The sequence below is a fragment of the Pongo abelii genome, chromosome 9 (assembly GCF_028885655.2).
Source record: "Pongo abelii isolate AG06213 chromosome 9, NHGRI_mPonAbe1-v2.0_pri, whole genome shotgun sequence".
Taxonomy (NCBI): domain Eukaryota; kingdom Metazoa; phylum Chordata; class Mammalia; order Primates; family Hominidae; genus Pongo; species Pongo abelii.
Genome location: NC_071994.2, coordinates 32,185,644 through 32,212,722, shown reverse-complemented (window position 1 = coordinate 32,212,722; position 27,079 = coordinate 32,185,644). Strand labels below are relative to the sequence as shown.

The window sequence follows — 27,079 nt, the reverse complement described above, 5'->3', positions numbered from 1 at the left end:
GGACTGAGGTTGCAGTACAGGAAGTACACTACTGTGTCAGTAGTTAAACGTGGTGGCCTTGATTTCTCAGAGGGAGAGGAATCAGCTTTGAAGATGCCTGTCACAGACACTAGAAAATCCAACCATCTAGGGCATTGTATCTGCTGACTCTGTGCTGAGGGATAGAGCTAGAACCCAAATTCCAGGTGCCTGTGTGTTGAAAAAAGTCAATCAGCATTCTGACCCTGCCCTGATTACTTTGAATTTGGTGGCCTGGAAAGCCCCATTGATTTCACTGTCTGATTTCTGGAAGTCAATTGAAAGAGAAACTTAGCAGCAAGAATCTAAAAGAAAATATAAAAGTTAGCACCTTCTAAGAATAACTTATTGGTCTCAAGTTGGTGTCTATACCTAGTCAGCACCATTAAGAGTCATCCCCGTGGTTTGGGGAAGGTATACCTACAAGGTATTGTCTACATGGGGATTTATAACTTTTACTCTTTAAGGTTTGCCTGCTTGCCAGAGATGTTGCTTCGTTTACTGTTGTTGCTTTCAAAACAGTTGCCTTTTATTTTCCTCTTGCCATGGAAACTGAAATAAATAAAGAGAAGCATGGCTTTTGAATGTTCTCCAGCTTTAGATGCATTGTAGTTTTCAACATCAGTCAATAAGCATTTTTCTGCCCAATTACCTGTGAGGGGATGTATCTATTGGCAATAAAGAATGGGGGGGTGGGTATTGGAAAGGCTGATCAATAAGGCTGGGTTTCATGTCAATCATGTCCATGTATGCTTAGGCCAGTTTCAAGTGTTTGGTGGCATTTTGTTCACAAAAGGATGGAGTGTGTGCATCATATTTGTTTTTTTGTTTTTTCACAAAATTGAGTTAAATCCAGTGCTTTTGTTATTGGCTATTCTTCATGTAGCTTTCTTTAGGGTGGTTGTTTACAAGGACTTCGGCATGGTTTCACAGAGACTCATTCCAGTGGAATCCAGTTAGATGGTCCTAATGCTTTCGTTCCAGCTATGACATGTGTTTTGATTCACAGTATGCTTGGATGGACTGTGTGGATGCTTCATTCCAATGGAAGACATAATTCGGAACAGAAAACTTGTAACAGCAGCATCTTGCCTGCAAAATTATTTAAGAAAAAGAAAGACTTTCTGATTAATACCAAAATCTTTAACTGTCCTTTAGATAGGTACTGTTTCAAGTAATTAACCCACTGTGATTCTCAACACTGGGTCCATAATAGCCTTACCTGAACATTAACTCCTCCTATTTGCCCCCATTACCCCCAGAGATTCCGGTATTTTTTTAGTGGGGCCTTGGTGGTGGTGTGTGTGTATGTATGTATGTGTATATGTTATTTATACACATGCACATATGTGCCTTGGGTGTATGTAACTATGTATGTATATACACACACATATTTTTAAACATAAATTTTTATAATATTCATTTTAAACAAAAGTATACAGATATATAATCTTAAGCACCACAGGTAAGTTTGAAGTTCAGTCATTGTTGGGAACCATGGAATCAAACACAATTTTTTTTTTTCTTTTTTTTTGTTATTATTATTATTATTATTATACTTTAGGCTAGCTCTATGGTACATGTGCACAACGTGCAGGTAAGTTACATATGTATACATGTGCCATGCTGGTGCGCTGCACCCATTAACTCGTCATCTACCATTAGGTATATCTCCCAATGCTATCTCTCCCCCCTCCCCCCACCCCACAACAGTCCCCGAAGTGTGATGTTCCCCTTCCTGTGTCCATGTGTTCTCATTGTTCAATTCCCACCTATGAGTGAGAATATGCGGTGTCAAACACAATTTTTTAAAAGCACTTTGCTTTCATGACAAATAATACACTTAAGGATAGGAAGAGAAGGAGATGCTCACAGATACAAAAACATTAAAAAAAAAAATGCCCGTGTTCATGAAGGGGCTTGCTTATAACCAATTGCTCTCTTATTTCACGGGCTCCTTTGATTTTAAATAAAGTTCAGTGCTATAAAACTCTGTAAAATTTCATTATGTTTTTAAAGTCAGAGGCAGGGAAAAAGTCGCCTCCAGGTGTTTAGTAGATTTTTAAAAGAGCAGTTTTAAGTTCACAGAAAAATTGAGTGGAAGGTACAGAGATTTCCCATATTCCCCCTGCTCCTACATATGGCATTGTCTCTGCCATTAGCACCATCCTCCACTAGAATGATGGATTTGTTGCAACTGATCAAAATAATTTACATATCATTATCCCCAAAGTCCATAGTTTCCATTAGGATTCACCCTTGGTGTTACACATTCTATGGATTTGGACAAATGTATAATAACATGTATACACTATGACATGTATCTACTCATACAGAGTAGTTTCACTGTCCTAAAAATCTTTTTTTCTTCACCTATTCATTCTGAGCCTTTTTTTTTTTTTTTTTTTTTTCTGGCTTCTTTTTTTTTTTCTTTTTTTTTCTTTTATTATTATTATTATTATTATTATTATTATTATTATACTTTAGGTTTTATGGTACATGTGCGCAATGTGCAGGTAAGTTACATATGTATACATGTGCCATGCTGGTGCGCTGCACCCACCAACTCGTCATCTCGCATTAGGTATATCTCCCAATGCTATCCCTCCCCCCTCCCCCCACCCCACAACAGTCCCCAGAGTGTGATGTTCCCCTTCCTGTGTCCATGTGTTCTCATTGTTCAATTCCCACCTATGAGTGAGAATATGCGGTGTTTGGTTTTTTGTTCTTGTGATAGTTTACTGAGAATGATGATTTCCAATTTCATCCATGTCCCTACAAAGGACGTGAACTCATCATTTTTTATGGCTGCATAGTATTCCATGGTGTATATGTGCCACATTTTCTTAATCCAATCTATCATTGTTGGACATTTGGGTTGGTTCCAAGTCTTTGCTATTGTGAATAATGCCGCAATAAACATACGTGTGCATGTGTCTTTATAGCAGCATGATTTATAGTCCTTTGGGTATATACCCAGTAGTGGGATGGCTGGGTCGAATGGAATTTCTAGTTCTAGATCCCTGAGGAATCGCCACACTGACTTCCACAAGGGTTGAACTAGTTTACAGTCCCACCAACAGTGTAAAAGTGTTCCTATTTCTCCACATCCTCTCCAGCACCTGTTGTTTCCTGACTTTTTAATGATTGCCATTCTAACTGGTGTGAGATGGTATCTCATTGTGGTTTTGATTTGCATTTCTCTGATGGCCAGTGATGGTGAGCATTTTTTCATCTGTTTTTTGGCTGCATAAATGTCTTCTTTTGAGAAGTGTCTGTTCATGTCCTTCACCCACTTTTTGATGGGGTTGTTTGTTTTTTTCTTGTAAATTTGTTGGAGTTCATTGTAGATTCTGGATATTAGCCCTTTGTCAGATGAGTAGGTTGCCAAAATTTTCTCCCATTTTGTAGGTTGCCTGTTCACTCTGATGGTAGTTTCTTTTGCTGTGCAGAAGCTCTTGAGTTTCATTAGATCCCATTTGTCAATTTTGGCTTTTGTTGCCATTGCTTTTGGTGTTTTAGACATGAAGTCCTTGCCCATGCCTATGTCCTGAATGGTAATACCTAGGTTTTCTTCTAGGGTTTTTATGGTTTTAGGTCTAACATTTAAGTCTTTAATCCATCTTGAATTGATTTTTGTATAAGGTGTAAGGAAGGGATCCAGTTTCAGCTTTCTACATATGGCTAGCCAGTTTTCCCAGCACCATTTATTAAATAGGGAATCCTTTCCCCATTTCTTGTTTTTGTCAGGTTTGTCAAAGATCAGATACTTGTAGATATGTGGCATTATTTCTGATGGCTCTGTTCTGTTCCATTGATCTATATCTCTGTTTTGGTACCAGTACCATGCTGTTTTGGTTACTGTAGCCTTGTAGTATAGTTTGAAGTCAGGTAGTGTGATGCCTCCAGCTTTGTTCTTTTGGCTTAGGATTGACTTGGCGATGCGGGCTCTTTTTTGGTTCCATATGAACTTTAAAGTAGTTTTTTCCAGTTCTGTGAAGAAAGTCATTGGTAGCTTGATGGGGATGGCATTGAATCTGTAAATTACCTTGGGAAGGATGGCCATTTTCATGATATTGATTCTTCCTACCCATGAGCATGGAATGTTCTTCCATTTGTTTGTATCCTCTTTTATTTCCTTGAGCAGTGGTTTGTAGTTCTCCTTGAAGAGGTCTTTCACATCCCTTGTAAGTTGGATTCCTAGGTATTTTATTCTCTTTGAAGCAATTGTGAATGGGAGTTCACTCATGATTTGGCTCTCTGTTTGTCTGTTATTGATGTATAAGAATGCTTGTGATTTTTGCACATTGATTTTGTATCCTGAGACTTTGCTGAAGTTGCTTATCAGCTTAAGGAGATTTTGGGCTGAGACAATGGGGTTTTCTAGATATACTATCATGTCATCTGCAAACAGGGACAATTTGACTTCCTCTTTTCCTAATTGAATACCCTTTATTTCCTTCTCCTGCCTAATTGCCCTGGCCAGAACTTCCAACACTATGTTGAATAGAAGTGGTGAGAGAGGGCATCCCTGTCTTGTGCCAGTTTTCAAAGGGAATGCTTCCAGTTTTTGCCCATTCAGTATGATATTGGCTGTGGGTTTGTCATAAATAGCTCTTATTATTTTGAGATACGTCCCATCAATTCCTAATTTATTGAGAGTTTTTAGCATGAAGGGTTGTTGAATTTTGTCAAAGGCCTTTTCTGCATCTATTGAGATAATCATGTGGTTTTTGTCTTTGGTTCTGTTTATATGCTGGATTACATTTATTGATTTGCGTATATTGAACCAGCCTTGCATCCCAGGGATGAAGCCCACTTGATCATGGTGGATAAGCTTTTTGATGTGCTGCTGGATTCTGTTTGCCAGTATTTTATTGAGGATTTTTGCATCAATGTTCATCAAGGATATTGGTCTAAAATTCTCTTTTTTTGTTGTGTCTCTGCCAGGCTTTGGTATCAGGATGATGCTGGCCTCATAAAATGAGTTAGGGAGGATTCCCTCTTTTTCTATTGATTGGAATAGTTTCAGAAGGAATGGTACCAGCTCCTCCTTGTACCTCTGGTAGAATTCGGCTGTGAATCCATCTGGACCTGGACTTTTTTTGGTTGGTAAACTATTGATTATTGCCACAATTTCAGCTCCTGTTATTGGTCTATTCAGAGATTCAACTTCTTCCTGGTCTAGTCTTGGGAGGGTGTATGTGTTGAGGAATTTATCCATTTCTTCTAGATTTTCTAGTTTATTTGTATAGAGGTGTTTGTAATATTCTCTGATGGTAGTTTGTATTTCTGTGGGATCGGTGGTGATATCCCCTTTATCATTTTTTATTGCATCTATTTGATTCTTCTCTCTTTTTTTCTTTATTAATCTTGCTAGCGGTCTATCAATTTTGTTGATCCTTTCAAAAAACCAGCTCCTGGATTCATTAATTTTTTGAAGGGTTTTTTGTGTCTCTATTTCCTTCAGTTCTGCTCTGATTTTAGTTATTTCTTGCCTTCTGCTAGCTTTTGAATGTGTTTGCTCTTGCTTTTCTAGTTCTTTTAATTGTGATGTTAGGGTGTCAATTTTGGATCTTTCCTGCTTTCTCTTGTGGGCATTTAGTGCTATAAATTTCCCTCTACACACTGCTTTGAATGCATCCCAGAGATTCTGGTATGTTGTGTCTTGGTTCTCGTTGGTTTCAAAGAACATCTTTATTTCTGCCTTCATTTCGTTATGTACCCAGTAGTCATTCAGGAGCAGATTGTTCAGTTTCCACGTAGTTGAGCGGTTTTGAGTGAGATTCTTAATCCTGAGTTCTAGCTTGATTGCACTGTGATCTGAGAGACAGTTTGTTACAATTTCTGTTCTTTTACATTTATTGAGGAGAGCTTTACTTCCAAGTATATGGTCAATTTTGGAATAGGTGTGGTGTGGTGCTGAAAAAAATGTATATTCTGTTGATTTGGGGTGGAGAGTTCTGTAGATGTCTATTAGGTCCGCTTGGTGCAGAGCTGAGTTCAATTCCTGGGTATCCTTGTTGACTTTCTGTCTCGTTGATCTGTCTAATGTTGATAGTGGGGTGTTAAGGTCTCCCATTATTAATGTGTGGGAGTCTAAGTCTCTTTGTAGGTCACTCAGGACTTGCTTTATGAATCTGGGTGCTCCTGTATTGGGTGCGTATATATTTAGGATAGTTAGCTCTTCTTGTTGAATTAATCCCTTTACCATTATGTAATGGCCTTCTTTGTCTCTTTTGATCTTTGTTGGTTTAAAGTCTGTTTTATCAGAGACTAGGATTGCAACCCCTGCCTTTTTTTGTTTTCCATTTGCTTGGTAGATCTTCCTCCATCCTTTTATTTTGAGCCTATGTGTGTCTCTGCACGTGAGATGGGTTTCCTGAATACAGCACACTGATGGGTCTTGAGTCTTTATCCAGTTTGCCAGTCTGTGTCTTTTAATTGGAGCATTTAGTCCATTTACATTTAAAGTTAATATTGTTATGTGTGAATTTGATCCTGTCATTATGATGTTAGCTGGATATTTTGCTCGTTAGTTGATGCAGTCTCTTCCTAGTCTCGATGTTCTTTACATTTCGGTATGATTTTGCAGTGGTTGGTACCGGTTGTGCCTTTCCATGTTTAGCGCTTCCTTCAGGAGCTCTTTTAGGGCAGGCCTGGTGGTGACAAAATCTCTCAGCATTTGCTTGTCTGTAAAGTATTTTATTTCTCCTTCATTTATGAAGCTTAGTTTGGCAGGATATGAAATTCTGGGTTGAAAATTGTTTTCTTTAAGAATGTTGAATATTGGCCCCCACTCTCTTCTGGCTTGTAGGGTTTCTGCTGAGAGGTCAGCTGTTAGTCTGATGGGCTTCCCTTTGATGGTAACCCGACCTTTCTCTCTGGCTGCCCTTAACATTTTTTCCTTCATTTCAACTTTGGTGAATCTGACAATTATGTGTCTTGGAGTTGCTCTTCTCGAGGAGTATCTTTGTGGCGTTCTCTGTATTTCCTGAATCTGAATGTTGGCCTGCCTTGCTAGATTGGGGAAGTTCTCCTGGATAATATCCTGCAGAGTGTTTTCCAACTTGTTTCCATTCTCCCCGTCACTTTCAGGTACACCAATCAGACATAGATTTGGTCTTTTCACATAGTCCCACATTTCTTGGAGGCTTTGCTCGTTTCTTTTTATTCTTTTTTCTCTAAACTTCCCTTCTCGCTTCATTTCATTCATTTCATCTTCCAGGGCTGATACCCTTTCTTCCATTTGATCGCATCGGCTCCTGAGGCTTCTGCATTCTTCACGTAGTTCTCGAGCCTTGGTTTTCAGCTCCATCAGCTCCTTTAAGCACTTCTCTGTATTGGTTATTCTAGTTATACATTCTTCTAAATTTTTTTCAAAGTTTTCAACTTCTTTGCCTTTGGTTTGAATATCCTCCCGTAGCTCGGAGTAATTTGATCGTCTGAAGCCTTCTTCTCTCAGCTCGTCAAAGTCATTCTCCGTCCAGCTTTGTTCCGTTGCTGGTGAGGAACTGCGTTCCTTTGGAGGAGGAGAGGTACTCTGGTTTTTAGAGTTTCCAGTTTTTCTGCTCTGTTTTTTCCCCATCTTTGTGGTTTTATCTACTTTTGGTCTTTGATGATGGTGATGTACAGATGGGTTTTTGGTGTGGATGTCCTTTCTGTTAGTTTTCCTTCTAACAGACAGAACCCTCAGCTGCAGGTCTGTTGGATGACCTGGCCGGCCGTGTGAGGTGTCAGTCTGCCCCTGCTGGGAGGTGCCTCCCAGTTAGGCTGCTCGGGGGTCAGGGGTCAGGGACCCACTTGTGGAGGCAGTCAGCCCGTTCTCAGATCTCCAGCTGCGTGCTGGGAAAACCACTGCTCTCCTCACAGCTGTCAGACAGGGACATTTCCATTCTGAGCCATTTTTAACTCTAGTACTGAGTCACTAATATTTTTCTGAAGATTCTATTTTTTAGTATGCTTTAATGTTTTGTGGTTTTTTAAAAAATAAAGTTCCTGAGATCTTCAAAGTTATAATCTATAACTAATAAATTTAAAATTATTGATTTATCAGTTGACTCTTCTTTGTAGCAAAAAGCATGTTTTTCAATTGAGAAAATATCCAGTTTTACAGATGCTGAGGTAACTGGTAAGATCAGGGCAATTTATGCTGGATGGAGAATATTCTCAATTCTGTATTTGGTACTGATAAAACTAAATATTTCACAGATACTGTTCCACTTAGACAATTTTGACTGTTTTGACAAGTTTTAAAATGTTTTTGGGTACATAGTAAGTATATATATTTACGGGGTACATCAGATATTTTGATACAGGCATGCAGTGTGAAATAAGCATGTACATCATGGAGAATGATCCCTGCAATCCATCCCCTCAATCCAATTCAATTTTACAGACGATCCAATTACACTCTTGTTATTTTAAAATGTACAATTAAGTTATTATTGACTAGAGTCATTCTATTGTGCTCTCAAACAGTAGGTCTTATTCATTCTTTCTATTTTTTTGTACACATTAACTATCCTCGCCTCCCCCACAAATATTTTTAAAAACAAAATTTAGCAAGAAGGTTGTCTCTGTTTTAAGTGCTTTATCAAATTTAGCTGCTGAAAAATGGTAGGTTTTCTGAATTTTACTTTATTCCAGCACAGAGTACTAATTTTTCTAATTAATTAACAATAAAAGCCCATCAAAATATTCTTCCTAGATGTCAAGATACTTGAAGCTCAATGACTAATTTTCCTAATAAAATCTCATATACTGTTTGATCATTATTTTATGTGTTTAGAAACACTTTGATTTAATATGAATACTTTTTTTTAGACGGAGTCTGGCTCTGTCGTCCAGGCTGGAGTGCAGTGGCACGATCTAGGCTCACTGCAACCTCCACCTCCTGGGTTCAAGCGATTCTCCTGCCTCAGCCTCCCAAGTAGCTGGGACTACAGGCACCCGCCACCATGCCTGGCTAATTTTTGTATTTTTAGTAGAGACGAGGTTTCACCATGTTGACTGGGCTGGTCTCAAACTCCCGACCTCAGATGATCTGCCTGCCTCAGCCTTGCAAATAAGAATATATTTCAGTGTCTTCTTGTTTACTAGCTTTGCTTCTATTAATGGCAGTTCTCCAAAATCTTAAAGAGCTACACTTTGGGAACTTTCCATTTACTGTATACTTTAATTAAAGGTTTCCAAGTGATTTTAAATTAAATTGAATTTAGAGCTCTCATTTTAAAATAAGTAAATAAATAAAAGTTCAGTACATTATAGGACACTTAGGTGGATTTCCAAAACAATAATTCGAAGGTTTAAAAATTTCTAATATCTGATTGATTATGAGCAGTGAAGAGGTAAATCTCGTATCATTCTGCCAAGATTTTTTTCTAATTCAACATTAGCCTTGTGGAAAAAAGTTGATAGTTTAGTTGCTGTGTGTGTGTAAATTTTGACAAATAGGGCTTCTGTTTTTATTAGTAGAATGTTGTAGCTTGTTTGTACAAAATGATGGCTTACATCTTTTTTTAACCAACTCTAAGTACAATTTTATAGCTCAATGAACCTATTGCTTTTGTTGGATGGGAGCAAGCAATGGGAAATGTCTACCATTTGGCTTTAAAAGTCTATAAGCAACAGTTACCTATGATGTGTGAGTTTGGGGTAGCTTCCAATTCATCATTGCCCTGACACATGTCAATTACCACATATAAAGTCAAATACAATGTCAAATCCAAAGCCTCAGAGAAAAAAAAAAAGAATCCAATTCCCAAGAGAACAGTGATAACTTAATGTAAAACTAAAGTATACTGACATTAAATTAGTACTGCTGAAACAATATATTGAGGATTTACAGTAACATCTGGAAATTCCTTCTAATGTACATATAAATAGAATCATGGAAGCTTTTTATATTGCCTCTTCTGTGGTCTTATAGATTTAATAAACCAAATAAAACTAAACCTCCACTCCACATCTCATTCTTTATCTCTAGATAAGATAAAATCTATTCTTATTCATAAGGTAGGGTTTTAAGCATTCATTGTTTCTTAAGCCACAGTTAAAGAAATTATGTCTAACTAATTTTGGTGTTGTCTCTTCATTCAGGACACGGAATTCCAGCAGATTTAATATTGGCATTTATCATCTGGTCAAACCTTTACATGTTTTCCAATCAAACTTAGGATTCTCAACATTTTCTGTATTAGTAAAATAAGGTAGGGAATGAAATTTGATGAAGACCTGCTTTTTCCTGGCCACACTGGACTTCTAGAAGCCATTTGGATTGAGTTTAGAGGATAGGGGAGTATTGAAGTTTCTTGGTCTGAGTTTCTGTTTAACAGAGAAGTAGAAGGAGCAGGAGATCATGCGGACAGGCTGTGACCGCCAGCTGTGCCGCCTGCCTTGGTAGTGGTGTGAGCTGGATTTGGGGCTGCAATGCTATTCTGGGAGGAGTTCCTTTAAAGAGTTTACAACAGTTGGTGTAAATCAAACAGTTGTTTGATTTGAGCTGTGTGGTTAGTGGTAGTGCCAGAAGCAGCAGGCCCCCTGTGCAAGCCTGGCCATCATCATTCTGCCATGTGAGCATTAAAACTTTGCCCCACAAGGGACGAGTTCCAAGGTGGCCAAATAGGAACAGCTCTGGTCTACAGCTCCCAGGGAGATCGACGCAGAAGACAGATGATTTCTGCATTTCCAACTGAGGAAACTGGTTCATCTCATTGGGACTGGTTGGACAGTGGGTGCAGCCCATGGAGGGTGAGCAGGGCGGGGCATCAGCTCACCTGGGAAGTGCAAGGGGTTGGGGGATTTCCCTTTCCTAGCCAAGGGAAGCCATGAGTAACTGTACCTGGAGGAGCGGTACACTCTCGCCCAAATACTGCACTTTTCCCAGTCTTCACAACCAGCAGACCAGGAGATCCCTTCCCATGCCTGGTTCAGCAGGTCTCATGCCCACAGAGCCTTGCTCGCTGCTAACGCAGCAGTCTGAGATCGACCTGAGATGCGGGAGCTTGGTGGAGGGAGAGGCATCTGCCATTGCTGAGGCTTGAGTAGGTGGTTCTATGCTCACAGTGTAAACAAAGCAGCAGGGAAGCTCGAACTGGGCAGAGCCCACCACAGCTCAACAAGGCCTACTGCCTCTCTAGATTCCACCTCTGGGGGCAGGGCATATCTGAACAAAAGGCAGCAGACAGCTTCTGCAGACTTAAACGTCCCTGCTTGACAGCCCTGAAGAGAGCACTGGTTCTCCCAGCATGGCATTCAAGCTCCGATAACAGACAAACTGCCTCCTCAAGTGGGTCCCTGACTCCCTTGTAGCCTGCCTGGGAGACACCTCCCAGTAGGGGCTGACAGACACCTCATACAGATGAGTGCCCCTCTGGGACGAAGCTTCCAGAGGAAGAATCAGACAGCAATATTTGCTGTTCTGCAGCCTTCGCTGGTGATACCAGGCAAACAGGATCTGAAGTGGACCTCCAGCAAACTCCAACAGACCTGCAGCTGAGGGGCCTGTCTGTTAGAAGGAAAACTAACAAAGAGAAAGGAATAGCATCAACATCAACAAAAAGGACATCCACACTAAAACCCCTTCCGTAGGTCTCCAAAAAGACCAAAGGTAGATAAAACCACAAAGATGGAGAGAAAACAGAAGAGAAAGGCTGAAAACACCGAAAACCAGAATGCCTCTTCTCCTCCAAAGGAACACAACTCCTCACCAGCAAGGGAACAAAACTGGACAGAGAATGAGTTTGACGAGTTGACAGAAGTAGGTTTCAGAAGGTTGGTAATAATACACTTCTCCCAGCTAAAGGAGCATGTTCTAACCCATCGCAAGGAAGCTTAAAAACCTTGAAAAAAGGTTAGATGAATGGCTAACTAGAATAACCAGTGTAGAGAAGAGCTTAAATGACCTAATGGAGCTGAAAACCGTGGCATGAGAACTTCATGAAGCATACACAAGCTTCAATAGCTGATTCAATCAAGTGGAAGAAAGGATATCTGTGATTGAAGATCAAATGAATAAAATAAAGTGAGAAGACAAGATTAGAGAAAAAAGAGTGAAAAGAAACGAACAAAGCCTCCAAGAAATATGGGACTATGGGAAAAGACCTAATCTGTGTTTGATTGTTGTACCTGAAAGTGACAGGGAGAATGGATCCAAGTTAGAAAACACTCTTCAGGATATTATTCAGAAGAACTTCCCCAACCTAGAAAGGCAGGCCAACATTCAAATTCAGGAAATAGAGAGAACACCACAAAGATACTCCTCAAGAAGAGCAACCCCAAGACATACAATTTTTAGATCCACCAAGGTTGAAATGAAGGAAAAAAATGTTAAGGGCAACCAGAGACAAAGGTCAGGTTACACACAAAGGGAAGCCCATCAGACTAACAGCAAATCTCTCTGCAGAAACCCTACAAGCCAGAAGAGAGTGAGGGCCACTATTCAACATTCTTAAAGAAAAGAATTTTCAACCCAGAATATCATATTCAGCCAAACTAAGCTTCATAAGTGAAGGAGAAATAAAATCCTTTACAGACAAGCAAATGCTGAGAGATTTTGTCACCACCAGGCCTGCCTTACAGAGCTCCTGAAGGAAGCACTAAACATGGATAGGAAAAACTAGTACCAACCACTGCAAAAACATGCCAAATTGTAAAGACCATCAATGCTATGAAGAAACTACGTTAATTAGTGGGAGAAATAACTTGCTAGCATCATAATGACAGGATCAAATTCACATATAACAATATTAACCTTAAATGTAAATGGCCTAAGTGCCCCAATTAAAAGACACAGACTGGCAAACTGGGTAAAGAGTCAAGACCCATTGCTCTGCTGTATTCAAGAGACCCATCTCACTTGCAAAGACACAAATAGGCTCAAAATAAAGGGATGGAGGAAGATCTACCCACCAAGCAAATGGAAAGCAAAAAAGCAGGGTTTGCAATCCTGGTCTCTGATAAAACAGACTTTAAAGCAACAAAGATCAAAAGAGACAAGGCCATTACATAATGGTAAAGGGATCAATTCAACAAGAAGAGTTAACTATCCTGAATATATATGCACCCAATACAAGAGCACCCAGATTGATAAAGCTAGTTCTTAGAGACCTACAAAGAGACTTATACTCCCACAGAATAATAATGGGAGACTTTAACACCCCACTGTCAATATTAGACAGATCAACGAGACAGAAAATTAACAAAGATATACAAAACTCGAACTCAGTTCTGGATCAAGCAGACCTAATAGACATCTACAGAACTCTCCACCCCAAATCAACAGAACATACATTCTTCTCAGCACCACGTTGCATTTATTCTAAAATTGGCCACATAATTGGAAGTAAAACACTCCTCAGCAAATGTAAAAGGACAGAAATCACAACAACCTGTCTCTCAGACCACAGTGCAATCAAATTAGAACTCAGGATTAATAATCTCACTCAAAACCGCACAACTACATGGAAATTGAACAACCTGCTCCTGAAAGACTACTGGGTAAATGACGAAATAAAGGCAGAAATAAAGATGTTCTTTGAAACCAATAAGAACAAAGACACAACATACCAGAATCTCTGGGACACTGCTAAAGCAGTGTGTAGAGGGAAATTTATAGCACTAGATGCCCACAAGAGAAAGCAGGAAAGATCTAAAATCAACACCCTAACATCACAATTAAAAGAACTAAAGAAGCAACAGCAAACAAATTCAAAAGCTAGCAGAAGACAAGAAATAACTAAGATCAGAGCAGAACTGAAGGAGATAGAGACACAAAAATCCCTTCAAAAAATCAATGAATCCAGGAGCTGGTTTTTTGAAATGATCAACAAAATTGATAGACTGCTAGCAAGACTAATAAAGAAGAAAAGAGAGAAGAATCAAATAGATGCAATAAAAAATGATAAAGGGGATATCACCACCAATCCCACAGAAATACAAACCACCATCAGAGAATACTATAAACACGTCTACACAAATAAACTAGAAAATCTAGAAGAAATGGATAAATTTCTGAACACATACACCCTCCCAAGGCTAAACCAGGAAGAAGTTGAATCACTGAGTAGACCAATAACAGGTTCTGAAATTAAGGCAATAATTAATAGCCTACCAACCAAAAAAAGTCCAGGACCAGACAGATTCACAGCTGAATTCTACCAGAGGTACAAAGAGGAGGTGGTACCATTCCTTCTGAAACTATTCCGATTAATTGAAAAAGAGGGAATCCTCCCTTACTCATTTTGTGAGGCCAGCATCATCCTGATACCAAAGCCTGGCAGAGGCACAACAAGAAAAGAATTTTAGGCCAATATCCCTGATGAACATCAATGCAAAAATCCTCAATAAAATACTGGCAAACTGAATCCAGCAGCACATCAAAAAGCTTATTCACCACAATCAAGTCAGCTTCATCCCTGGGATGCAAGGCTGGCTCGACATACACAAATCAATAAACATAATCCATCACATAAACAGAACCAACGACAAAAACCACATGATTTTCTAAATAGATGCAGAAAAGGCCTTCGACAAAATTCAACAGCCTTTCATGCTGAAAACTCTCAATAAACTAGGTATCAAAGGAATGTATCTCGACGTAATAAGAGCTATTTATGACAAACCCACAGCCAATATCATACTGAATGGGCAAAAACTGGAAGCATTCCCTTTGAAAACCAGCACAAGACAATGATGCCCTCTCTCACCACTCCTATTCAACATAGTATTGGAAGTTCTGGCCAGGGAAATCAGGCAAGAGAAAGCAATAAAGGGTATTCAAATAGGAAGGGAGGAAGTCAGATTGTCTCTGTTTGCAGCTGACATGATTGCATATTTAGGAAACCCCATCATCTCAGCCCAAAATCTCCTTAAGCTGAGAAGCAACTTCAGCAAAGTCTCAAGATACAAAATCAATGTGCAAAAATCACAAGCATTCCTATATACCAGTAACAGACAAACAAGAGAACCAAATCATGAGTGAACTCCCATTCAAAATTGCTACTAAGAGAATAAAATAACTAGGAATACAACTTACAAGGGATGTGAAGGACCTCTTCAAGGAGAACTACAAACCGATGCTCAAGGAAATAAGAGAGGACACAAACGAACTAGGCCCCCCAAAACCCACCACCACTTATTAGACAGGATTAAGTGGGTTTGGGCCAGAACAGGGGAAGGTCTGAGCAAATAAAAATCTCAGAGATGGCATGTATCATTCCATCTTCAACCTGCAAACACCCATGGGGCCTGAGGCACAGACCTCCATGGGCTGATGTGCATCGTCACATCAAAAACTGCGGGCCAGAGTATGGCCTGGCCCGCAGGACACCACAGCAGGGCATACTCTGTGCTTGTCTTAAGGATCCCATCACCCTGAAGAAGGAAGTCAGACAGACAAAGGATTAACAGGAAACAGCTGCAAATATACTGTTAAAGAAAGATATGAAAGGGAAAATGCTTTGACATTAGAAAGGTTTTGTTCGTTTGTTCTTGCATTCCATGCTCATGGATAGGAAAAATCAATATTGTGAAAATGGCCCTACTGCCCAAAGTAATTTATAGATTCAATGCTATCCCCATCAAGCTACCACTGACTTTCTTTACAGAATTGGAAAAAACTACTTTAAACTTCACGTGGAACAAAAAAAGAGCCTGCATAGCCAAGACAATCCTGGGCAAGAAGAACAAAGCTGGAGGCATCATGCTATCCGACTTCAAACATTACTACAAGGCTACAGTAATCAAAACAGCATGGTAATGGTGCCAAAACAGCTATATAGACCAATGGAACAGAACAGAGACCTCAGAAATAACGCCACACATCTACGACCATCTGATCTTTGACAAACCTAACACACACAAGCAATGGGGAAAAGATTCCCTATTTAATAAATGGTGTTGGGAAAACCGGCTAGCCATATGCAGAAAACGGAAACTGGACCCCTTAGTTACACCTTATACAAAAATCAATTCAAGATGGATCAAAGACTTAAACATAAGACCCAGGACCATAAAAATCCTGGAAGAAAACCTGAGCAATACCATTCAGGACATAGGCATGGGCAAAGACTTTATGTCTAAAACACTGAAAGCAATGGCAACAAAAGGCAAAATTGACAAATGCTTAAACTAAAGAGCTTCTGCACAGCAAAAGAAACTATCATTGGAGTGAACAGGCAACCTACAGAATGGGAGAAAATTTTTGCAATCTATCCATCTGACAAAGGGCTAATATCCAGAATCTACAAAGAACTTAAAACAAATTTACAAGAAAAAAGCAAATAACTCCATCAAAAAATGGGCAAAGGATATGAACAGACACTTCTCAAAAGAAGACATTTATGCAGCCAACAGGCATATGAAAAAATGCTCATCCTCGCTAGTCATTAGAGAAATGCAAATCAAAACCACAGTGACATACCATCTCACACTAGTTAGAATGGTGATCATTAAAAAGTCAGGCAATAACAGATGCTTTGGAAAAATAGGAACGCTTTTACACTGTTGGTGGGAGTGTAAATTAGTTCAGCCATTGTGGAAGACAGTGGGGCAATACCTCGTGGATCTAGAACTAGAAATACCGTTTGACCCAGCACTTCCATTACTGGGCATATACCCAAAGGATTATAAATCATGCTACTATAAAGACACATGCACACGTATGTTCATTGCAGCACTATTCACAATAGCAAAGACTTGGAACCAACCCAAATGTCCATCAGTAATAGACTGGATTAAGAAAATGTGGCACATATACACCATGGAATACTATGCAGCCATGAAAAGGGTGAGTTCATGTCCTTTGCAAGGACATGGATGCAGCTGGAAACCATCATTCTCAGCAAATTATCACAAGATCAGAAAACCAAACACCGCATGTTCTCATTCATAAGTGGGAGTTGAACAATGAGAACACATGGACACAGGGAGGGGGACATCACATACGGGGGCCTGTGGGGCGTCGGGGGGTAGGGGAGGTTTAACATTAGGAGAAATACCTAATGTAGGTGATGGGTTGATGAGTGCAGCAAACCACCATGGCACGTGTATACCTATGTAACAAAACTGCACGTTCTGCATATGTAATCTAGAACTTAAAGTATAATAACAATTAAAAAAAACTTTGTCCCCCAGTCACTAATGCCTATAACCATGTGCAAATCTATGTGCCCACAGGTGACAATGTCAGCTTTTGCTTACTGCCATATAGTATGTTTGAGTTCTCTTTATTTTGCCGTTGGAGATTTCCTTTATGTCTCTTGAACTTGGCCATGTATTTCAGCCAGCATTTATTTAGGTTTATAAAGGGAGGGACCCCATTTCTGTTACCTTAGTCTGGCATGTTATGAGGAGTTCATTTTTTAATGATATAGAAACCTTGTATATCAGTCAATTTGTTGCTGTGTTAAAAAAAAATAGTAGCTTAAACAATCATTACTCACAAATGAGGGGATGGTTCTGATTCTCAGGGTCTGACCCAGTTGATCTTGGCTGGGCTCAGTCATGTGTTTGTGCTCAGCTGATAGGTCAACTTGGTGCTGCCTGATCTGAGATGGCCTCACTCACATGTATGGCTATTAGCTATTTATTGACTGGGTTTAAAGTCTCTGGTAATGAGGTTATATGTTTCTCATCAACCAGAAGCTAGCCCAGACTCATTCATGTGGCATTGGCAAGATTCTGAGAGTAAGATTGGAAGTGCACAGCCCCTTGATGCCAAGACTGAGAACTGTCACAGGGTCAATTTTGTGCCTAAGCAGGTCACAAAACCAGCCCAGATTCAAAGAATGGGGAAGAATTGCACAGTAGCATTAAAAAGAGCTCTGTACTGAGAAGGGAACAATGTGGACATTTTGGTAAACAAGGTATCTCACATTGGAAAACCAAATTTTTAGACATATAATCATTCAAAACTATTTAACAGTCTTTATTCTAGCCAATCAATCATGAATGCAGAGTTTTCCATTTATTTTGAAAGCCAATAGCTTTAAAATATATACATTAATTTAGAAGGATGCAGAAATGAGCCAACAAAATTAATTCAAAAAAATTAGTACCAGGACTATTGGGCAAATATAAAGGATTAAAGATTACTTTCTAAAAAAATCTAACATTTTGTATTGCATTAAGTTTTCCATGTACTTTCATATATTTCATTGTTTCTGAATCTTGCAATATATATAGTTCTTTCCACTTTATGGATAAATCTCTGAGTCTCAGAAGCTTGCCCTAAATCATTCAGTAAGTGGCAAAACCATCACTTGAATCCTGGTCTTCTGACTATAATCCCATGCACTGTCTACTTTACCCTGCAGCCTGCAGGTCAGAAAGGGTTGGTCTAAACGAAATTGTGTCCATTTTTATGCAATGAATAAATTCTTGAAATTTTTCTTGAAAATCATATTTATAATTTAAATGCTATGATAGAAGTTTTCAAAAAGTAAATAATCATAAATGGCCAGTGACTCTCAGCTGTCATTGAATGCTGTGGATAAAAAAATCCCTGAAAAAAAATGAGCTCTTAGGTTTGCATATGAATTCAGAGGTAGCTTGGGAGTTTGAGGTTTTCTAACTATAGGTCCCCCAAACCCTCTTTCTGGTGATAATGACAGCTTCTTGGGAAAAGTCAAGATGCCTCTGTTTTGGGTGTGGTTCCTGAATTTGCTTCTGCAAGCAGCGTGACTCATTTGTTGAGCTCACTTAATGCAAAGTGGTTGTGGGAAGTGAGCTACTTACCAGGAGAAAAATGTAGTATTTTGGGGGTTTCTAATGGCTTTCCTGAGACGAGGTGTCTGCTGAGCTGGAACAGCATTAGCACTTTGAAGGGTGTATTCTGTGTCAGACAGAAAACATAGTTAGTACCATCTGATGACTTCTACCAGGAAGGAAGGAAACTGACATTTATTGATCATGAATTGTGCAGATCTTATGCCAGGTGCTTTGCATACATTATTATTTTTTAATCCACATAAAAACCCCATTTTATAAATAAGGGGACTAAGGTTTGGAAAATTTGGCAGGCTTGATCATAGTCACAAAGCCAGTAGGTAATGGAGCTAGGATTTTAACCCCCTTACTCTTTCTGAATCCACCAGGCCAGGGAGGATGTGCGGTAAAGATCATAAATTTAAGTCAATATTGGGAAATTATGTGAAAGGCTTAAATTAGCAACTGCAGCACCTTAAGAAAAATTAAAGAGAAATTGTGTGTGGTAAAGGGAATTTTTTTTTTCTAGTGAAATTTTGTATCAGTTTGCCTGGGCTTCCTGTGTGAGACGCTCTGTGTTCCCGGTGAGGCTGGGCCCAGCAGGGCCTGTCCTTGTGCTCAGCGACTCTCCCACCTCTCCAGCCGATTCCTTCCATCCTTGTACGAGGCTGAATTCTGACGCCCAGGATGAGCTCCAGCGGACGTCAAGCTGATGTGTCATCTTATGAGTGAGGGCTTCTGAGCTAGTGCCCATGAGCTCTGACTCATCAGGCTTCTAATTATAACTTGTCCTGGCTTCTCAGATAATGGGTTTGTCTCAGTATTTTCCAGGGACAGATTAGACCAGTCCTATATTTTGTGGGACTTGGGTGTTTAGGCAGCCCGTGGTGTTCTGGGCAGAAATAGAGAAGAGACTGACAAGTCATCAATAATTTCAGTGGTGCCCCTGAAAGTTGTCACAGCATCTCGAATGCACCTCTGAGCAAATGGTCTTTGGCAGAACTTGGCAACCTTGCTTCAGGTTCCAACACTACAGCATACAATCCCTAAAAGAGCTTTGGCATCCTGAGGATGTTAATGTCCCATAATGCCCAATGGCTATGGTGGTCATGATGGGTAATAGATTTTAGACCCCACAAAACCAGCTCTCCAGGGCACCCCACAGGGAACAGCAGTGGGCAAAATAGTGGGCAGAGCAGAGAAGGAAAGTAACATAGGATTCTACGTGTTTCCCACCTGTGGAAATGAACAGGATCCTTGCAAGTCCATTTGGGGCACCTCTAGTGAATCCTCGAAGACATAGCAGATAAGGACAAGAGCTTCTGAAATAAAAACTGCATTGACCCAGAACTTTGGGACTGCAAGAGGCCTGAGAGGCCCTAAATTTAACCACTACATTTCACAGACCAACTATAGCTCAGAAAGGCTGTGATTTTCCAGTATTGCACAGCTAGTTAGAACCTACAGCTTTTCAACCCTCCGTCTAGCATCTCTGATGTCCAACAGATAGTAAGTATTCCTCCAAAATTAAAAAATTTCCTTGTGTTCATGATTCAGTTGATTAAAATTGAGGTGGTTTTTTTTTTTTTTTTTTGCCATTTTAAAAGACGTTGACAGAATCATTCAGTGGTATATCTCCAACTATAAGATCTTTTGAATTTGACACCACATCTAAAATTCTTTTTCTTTCTTTTTATAATTTTCTTTTAAAAGTTTACTTGACTCGATGGATTCGACATGTAAAGTTAGTTCTGTCTTTATGGTTTTCACACAGAAATTTGTATTGATGGTGCAAAGCTTAGGATTCTTCAAATGAGTTTGTTATGGAGGCTTACTTTTCTGTCCTGCCTATTGCTGCTACATTATCTCTGCATCTCAGATACCCATCAACACTGACTGATCACAGAGCCAGCTCATGATAGGAATGTGATGATGAGTGGACCAGAAAAAGGGCAAGAGGGGCTTGGGGCTAAATCTTAGCCTGAGTCAAACTTGGGAAGAGACCAGGATATCAAGTGTGGAGGCCCAGAGTGAGAGTAGAGTCAGTCTTTGGAGTAGAGCAGAGACAAGGTTTGAGGCAGAACAGAAAGCAAAGAAGGAGGGTCTAGGGAACTGCAAAGAGATTTCCTTTCTAGTGCTCACACTCATCAACTTGTAGGAATTCCCAGATCAATGGATTAGTGATTAAGCTTGGTAGGATTGTTGTGTAAATGAACAGTGGTGTCTGCTCTGGATGAGGAAAGGAGAGTAAATGTATGAGTGCTGCATACTTGCAGTCTACAGCAGTATGGCCAAATGCTTACAAGTGCAAACTCTGCAGATGGTCTCATTGCTACCCCTTATAGCTGGTGACATTGGACAAGTCACTTGACTCTTCATTGTCTCATTTTCCCAGCTTGAAAAATGGGTAAAAACTCATAAAGGTTTTGTGAACATTAAATGGAATTATGTAGGAACATGCCTAGAACAATGCCTGGGACACAGTCATCACTCAACACATGTTAACTATTATGACAGTGCTATCCCTGGTCTTGGACACTTGCTATGAAAAGCTTTGGAGTATCTGTGATATGTAAGGATGAAGATCAGCTTTAAAAGGGCATAGCAAACTTGGGGTTAGTTGGACAACTTCTCTTTTTCTGATAATGTCTATAAAGGTGTTTTGAACCAAGAGTACTTAAAACAAAACTTTAACATGTGTTTTGAGCCTGAATGCTGGAGGGGATGCTTGGAAAACAATGTGGATTACCTAAAAGCAGCCTCCACCTTAATCCATGTTGGCCGCTAAGTGTGGGGTTTTGTTGAAAACACTCATACCACTTAATTAGCTTGCTCAATCGTTATTTTTAGTCTGAAAATTTTTGAAAATCCTCCCCCTGCACTAAAATTAGGGAATGGAGGAGTGGGAATAAGAGAAGCTCTAACCACGCAGGCTTGACCTTGTATAGTGGAACAGACTTTGCCTTGCACCAATGGGGGTTGAAGATGGCATGACCTCTTCTCTGAACTCCATCTCATTGCCCTAATGAGGACCTGGCAGCCCCTGGGTCCGCCACTTGACTTCCAAGTCTCATGATTAGAGGCTCTTTATTTGCTCACACCTCACATACTTCAGGTTCAGGAAGTGGAGGAGGTGCCAGATCTCATTCCTTGTCCTTCCTGCTGCTTTAGAATGTATACTTCCTTGCTACCGGTACCCTCTTTCCTTTCTGCCCTCAATCCTCAGCCTGCTGGTCACACCTCATTCTCTGAGGACTTAAACCTCTGTCTTCCTCTCAAGGCCAAATTCCATTGTCAAAGAGAATGAGAGGAGAATTATTTCTTCTCTACCTTCTGAACAATTGGATATTGCAAGAGAAAACCTAAGAATTAAGTTCATTGTTTTCACATAACATTCATGATCATCAGTCTCAAAAGATGTCTAACAATCCTACCATTTTTCTCTAGAAATCTAGCCTTTCCAGTTTCAAGGTGACTATTTGTACCCAAAACACATCCTGCTTTCTTCCACTTACCTCTGGGGGCACTTTTCCCCAAACCCCACTAAGAAAATAAAAGTGGCCAGACGTGTATCACCTCCATTTCCCTGATACAAAAGCAACAAACCTCTCTATGTGGCACTGATCTGCTACTTGCCTCCTGTTGCAAAGCACAAAGTGCTCCTCATCACACCAGAGGCTAGTCTCTCCTATCTCCTCCTGTCCTCTCAAAGACTTTGATGTCTTACTGCCTTCTTTCCCTCTGATAGCTATAAATGTTTCCTTTCTACTACAATATTCTCATCAGAATGTAAATATTATGTAATGGTATTTCTCCAAAAAGCAAAACAAAAAGTTTCATCCCTTATTAACTGAACGGTCCTCCACCTGTTCTACTCTTCTTAGCCAAAATTCATAAAAAGTTCCCACATATTCTGTTTCCATGTTTTCTCCCATTTAATCCTCAACTCATTTCAGACTGACTTCCGTCTCTACCTCTTAACTGAAATTGCTTTTGTCGGAGTTACCCAGGACCTTGAAATTCAAGAGATACTCTTCTTACTCAACCTTCCTCAAAATGCTTTCTTCTGTTGACTTTTCTCTCACCTAACTGTCTAATCCTACTCAGTCCCCTAGGCTGTTTCTTCTCATTCCCTCAATATCCTAACAGTAGAGTACCCAAGGTTCAGTGGCGGACAGTTTGTCTCCTCTGTCTATACACTCATCTCAAAGATTTAAATGCCATCTGACCACTCTCAAATTCATGAATTCAACCTTGATAGCTGTAATGACATCCTCACTCTAATAATAACAATAGTAAAGAACAACAAAAGTAAGTGATATGCTACATGCCAGGCCTATTTGAAGCACTTTACATGATTGGATAATTGATACTTATCACATACCTTTGAAGTAGATACATTGTCATCCCCATTTTATAGATGGGAAAATGGAGGTATGGATACATAGTTTTGTATCTTGCAACCTACAATTGATAAGCAGTAGATTGGGAACTAAAATCTACCTACTAGACAGAAATTGTTTTATATATCCTTCCAATATAATCTTATGAGATGTTACTTAAGACAGAAATCTGAAAGCCATCTTCCGGTTCTTTGTTTCCTTTACTTTCACATGTAATCTATTCAGAATTCCTGGTCCTTTCGGCCTCACAGTGTATCTTGAGTTCAATTGCTTCTTTCCATTTCTCCTGCCATCACTGAGTCCAGAGTTTTTTGACCTTGGCACTACTGACACTTTGGGCTGGGTACTTATTTGGTGTGTGTATTTTAGGATATTTAGTAGCATCCCTGGCCTCTACCTAGCTGATGTTGGTAGCATCTGTGATCATTAAAACATCTCCAGACATTGCCAAGTGTCCCCTAGGAACTGAAAATAACTAACCTAGTCTGAGACGTCATTAACTTTTGCCTGAACTACACTAGTTTCTTACCTGTCCTCTTGCTTCCACTTTTATTTCTTTTTTTTAATTGTCCACAAAGCCAGCAGCAAATGGAAATAAGATTATGTTATTCCTCTATCTAAAATGCCTTAATACTTTTCTATCAGATTTATTAAAAATGTAGGGAAAATACCAATTTTTACAAAGGCTTTGTGTGATCTGGCCTCTGCCAAACTCAGTCTCATCTTATATTATCTTCCTTTTTGCTTAACCCATATGGGAGTTCTTTCAGCTCTGGAATCAGTTGAGCTTTCTACCAACTTGTTCTTCCCTGTGGCAGAAAATCTGTCTCTTCTCCTTCTCCTCAATGTGCATGTGTTTGTGCATGCGTGCATGTACACACACACACACACACACACACTCATTCTACATACTACTTCTACCCCATCCTGCATGTCACAAAACTGGTTCCTTATCATTCTTCAGATCTCAGCTTTAACATCACCTTCATGGAGAGACTTTCTCGGATCACCCAATGCAAGTAAGTTCCCACCTGCCCTCACCCCATTATTCTCCATCATACCCCGTACCCTGTTTCCTTTTTTGTACTCTTCATTGTATTTATATATGCATTTGTGCCCATTTGCATGTTTTCCATCTACCATATTAGACTGTAAGTCCCACAGGGCTTGTTCACTGTGGGGTCTCTGACACTTTGCACAGTGCCTTGGTGCATAAAGACAGTAAATCACTCATTGAAGAGGCTGCTAATTGCATGTCACTTAGAGTGGTTGAATAATTTCAAAGATTTCCCAAAACAACACGTGATGATGGAACGCAATCTTGGGAAGAATAATATGAGTAAAGGAGAGGGATTTAGCCATAATCAGGAGTTTAATCAGAGTTGACATGGTTTGTCTTGGAAAAAGGGAAATCCTCGTTGGGCTGCCACTACGCATTCTTGAGCTATGAACTGGCTAGACTTGTTATTTCTGGCTACAGTTATCCACTACTGAGTAAGTCACTGGGTAGCATGGTTTTCCCCCTTTCAGTTGGTGGTTGCAATATGGTGGAACTAACCCCATTATCAGTTCTTCTAGGCTTCACATTCAGGATGTGAGGAAACAGGAATTAAGTAAAACTCCCTTGGGGCCATTTCAACAGCTGTGGTTTTTGAGGAAGTTCCTGTCTCCCAGAACCAGCTTCAGGGGAAAAGAAGATGCACAGCAAGAACCATGTTCTGTGACTTTCTCCCTGGAGATAATTCTAGAATCACCCTGATGTGTTTGCGTCTGTATGCATATGTGCATGAACACATGTGCACTAGAAGTGGTCTAGTCATTTCTAAAGCTCAAAGAGTCTTTAGGCAATATTTAGCCCCACCTTCTCATTTTATAGAAGGAAATTGAGGCCGTGAGAAATCTGACTTGCCCAGTGTCACACAACTAGTTGATAGAAAAGCTGGATTTATTGACAAGCAACACTGATGTCTGAAATAAAAAAAGACAGGAAAAAAAAGAAAGAAAAGAAAACTGGATTCAGACAAAAGCCAGGTCTCTTTTTATCACACTTCCATGTCTGGAAGGTCCATTTCAAAACAGCATTTGATTGTTTTTTTTCTGGTTAAAGAGGAATATGTAGGGAAGATTCACAACTGCCATTCTGGGTGTTCTGGGTTCTGTCAAGCCTTGGAAGGATGACTTCCAGTTGCCTTTCTAAGAGGCAGCACTTGGTGGAAGCGATTGTCAGCAAAAGTTATATATTCTAGGTGAAATCCCAGCCTTGTCCTCTGACTTCAGTTCACCCTTTAGTTTCTTTGGTTTCAGCCATGACTTATCAACCACCAGCCAGCCTGCTTGGGTTCCTCCTCCAGCCTGTCCATTTGTGGTTCCCCCTTAGTCATCTGGCCAACCCCTAGCTTGATGTAGACCCCTTTTACTAGCATAGTTCTTGCTTGTCCTGAACACACATTGGCTATTCCCAATATTTGTAGACCCAACCAACCCAACAGCCCATTGCCTAAAGGCTTACCCAGCAGCACAGCACACCCCTTTGACCACCAAGAGAATACAAGAGCCCAGGCAACTTCCATCCTCTTTGTTGGCCTCCTCTATCCTAGAAACACTGAGAAGCAGCCATCACACAGAGTACAAGGGCATTTCCCATTGCTACAATTTGTTTTCATTTTTCAGAATATTAAAATTTGTGAGCCACCTCAAATCTTTCTTGGAAGAAATAGACAAATATTCCTATTTATCAGGGAATAAATAGATGTGACCACAAACAATGTATTTAATGTGACAGAATTTGCCAAAGAAAACCAAATCATGTGAGAAGATAGACTCTACAGCTCAAAACTGGATCCTTTGAGCAAAGAGGAATAGGATTTTGATACAGTTGTCTAAGGAATGAACTACAGGTTTGACTTTTTTGGACAAAACTGAAATATGTGATGAATGTTCCCTCCCCTTTCTATTTTTGGCTGTCCGCCATCCTACTCCTTCTATGTGGGGAGATTTTCTTACCCTATTGTGTTTTGTGTTGGTAAAACCCAGTGCCCTATTTCCTGGTACAGAAGTTGGGAAGAGGAAACTTGTCTCTTCTCCTGAATTCTGGCAGTGTTGGTTAGTGACCTGTGCTTAGCCAATCAGATACTTGGATATGTAGGACTTGGAATCTTTTCAATGTGACACGAGGCTGCAGGTATACATGGAAATAGGATCATTGCAGCAATAGTGGCACATCAGTAATGGTGGTGACAGCAGCAGGAGATAATGGCTATGGCACTGGCAGCATCCACAGCATGTTTTAGACGTGTTCTTCTTAACACACGGTCTTGATCGTGTTTGCTATTCCCTAACTCCCTAGAGAGGCTCAGCTCTTGCATTTTTCCAAGCCTCACTCTCCTGCCTTCCTGTCTATTCTGTGAACTTCTCTGAATTCTTCCAATAAATTTATTTCCTGCTTCAGTTAATCTAGAGTTGATTTCTGTTGCTTGTGTTTAAAGAATCTAGATCATACCATGTGGGTGAGATGAATTACTCCTTCTCAGGACTCTTCTAAATGGAACCCTAGAAAGTCTCAATGGTGTACGTAAGTAACTGGTTTTAGGGAAAAAAAAAAAAAAAAAGGTTGGAGAGGTGCTTGTATGACCAATGCTCTTCAAGGAGATAGGAGGAATTGTGGGCATTGGTGACTGTTTATTGTCAGGTCTACAGGTCTACAAATCATATTAATTGAGTGATGAATAAAATCTTTCTTCAGAGAAAGCTTGTCTTGTCTTTGAGTTTCCCACCCACGTAGTGAATGTAACTTGGAAATAATGGTACATAATACCTTTTGTTTTTATGGTGCTATTTGACTAAGTGCCTTGGAATCATACTGAACAGCAAAAAATGCTTCTTCTTTATCTGATAAATGTCTTGAGATGCACAAGAAAACTGGATCCTGGAAGTCCTGATTCCTTAAGGTC

At 39.9% G+C, this 27,079-nt stretch overlaps 1 long non-coding RNA gene across 1 annotated transcript; it reads right to left on the bottom strand.

The window, feature by feature from the left end:
- Positions 1-486: 486 nt before the first annotated feature.
- LOC134762115 (uncharacterized) lies at positions 487-26,242 on the bottom strand. Its single transcript, XR_010141775.1, has 3 exons — positions 26,133-26,242; positions 18,757-18,853; positions 487-1,110 (listed from the first exon to the last, which is right to left on the bottom strand). It is a non-coding gene; the product is annotated as an uncharacterized LOC134762115 (long non-coding RNA).
- Between the last annotated feature and the right edge of the window lie 837 nt (positions 26,243-27,079).